Source organism: Arachis stenosperma, chromosome 5 (genome assembly GCF_014773155.1).
Source record: "Arachis stenosperma cultivar V10309 chromosome 5, arast.V10309.gnm1.PFL2, whole genome shotgun sequence".
NCBI lineage: Eukaryota > Viridiplantae > Streptophyta > Magnoliopsida > Fabales > Fabaceae > Arachis > Arachis stenosperma.
Window position 1 is genome coordinate 69,483,423 of NC_080381.1, and position 1,244 is coordinate 69,484,666.

General features: G+C 39.0%; 1 non-coding gene across 1 annotated transcript; it reads left to right on the forward strand.

The window, feature by feature from the left end:
- The first annotated feature begins 285 nt into the window (after positions 1 to 285).
- On the forward strand, positions 286 to 393 carry LOC130984099 (small nucleolar RNA R71). Its single transcript, XR_009088055.1, has one exon. It is a non-coding gene; the product is annotated as a small nucleolar RNA R71 (small nucleolar RNA).
- The last annotated feature ends 851 nt before the right edge of the window (positions 394 to 1,244 follow it).

The following is a 1,244-nucleotide window of genomic DNA, read 5'->3' on the forward strand; positions in this document are numbered from 1 at the left end:
GACTTTGAGAAATCAGATTGACTTGTTGAGTCAATATTTTATTCTGAGCCAAAATGGCATTCAGAGTGTCAATTTCAAGAACTCCTTTCTTCTGACTAGTCCCATTGTTCACAGGATTCCTTTCAGAAGTGTACATGAATTGGTTATTTGCAACCATTTCAATCAGTTCTTGAGCCTCAGTAGGCGTCTTCTTCAGATGAAGAGATCCTCCAGCAGAGCTATCCAAAGACATCTGGATAGTTCAGAGAGACCATCATAGAAAATACCTATGATGCTCCATTCAGAAAGCATGTCTGAAGGACATCTTCTGATTAATTGTTTGTATCTTTCCCAAGCTTCATAGAGGGATTCTCCATCCTTCTGTCTGAAGGTTTGGACTTCCACTCTAAGCTTACTCCATCTTTGTGGTGGAAAGAACTTTGCCAAGAAGGCATTGACTAGCTTTTCCCAAGAGTCCAGGCTTTCTTTAGGTTGAGAATCCAACCATATTCTAGCTCTGTCTCTTACAGCAAAAGGGAATAGCATCAGTCTATAGACCTCAGGGTTAACCCCATTAGTCTTGACTGTGTCACAGATTTGCAAGAATTCAGCTAAAAACTGATGAGGATCTTCCATTGGAAGTCCATGGAACTTATAATTCTGTTGCATTAGAGAAACTAATTGAGGCTTAAGCTCAAAGTTGTTTGCTCCAATGGCAGGGATAGAGATGCTTCTCCCATAGAAATCAGGAGTAGGTGCAGTGAAGTCACCCAGCACCTTCCTTGCATTGTTGGCATTGTTGTTGTTTTCGGCTGCCATGTGTTCTTCTTCCTTGAAGAATTCGGTCAGGTCCTCTAAAGAGAGTTGTGCCTTGGCTTCTCTTAGCTTTCGCTTCAAGGTTCTCTCAGGTTCAGGGTCAGCTTCAACAAGAATGCCTTTGTCTCTGCTCCTGCTCATATGAAAGAGAAGAGAAAAAGAAAATGTGGAATCCTCTATGTCACAGTATAGAGATTCCTTGAAATGTCAGAGGAAAAGAGAAATAGAAAGAAGAAGGAGAAGAAGAATTCGAACTTTAGTTAGATAAGGTTCGAATTGTGCATTCAGAAGGAGTGGTACTCCATAAATAGAAGGATGTGGGAAGGAGGGAAGAGAATTTTCAAAAATTCATTTAAAAGATTTTGAAAACATTTTGAAAATTTGATTGATAATTTTCGAAAATTAAAAGTGAAAAAGAAATCAAGTGATTTTTGAAAAAGATTTTGAAA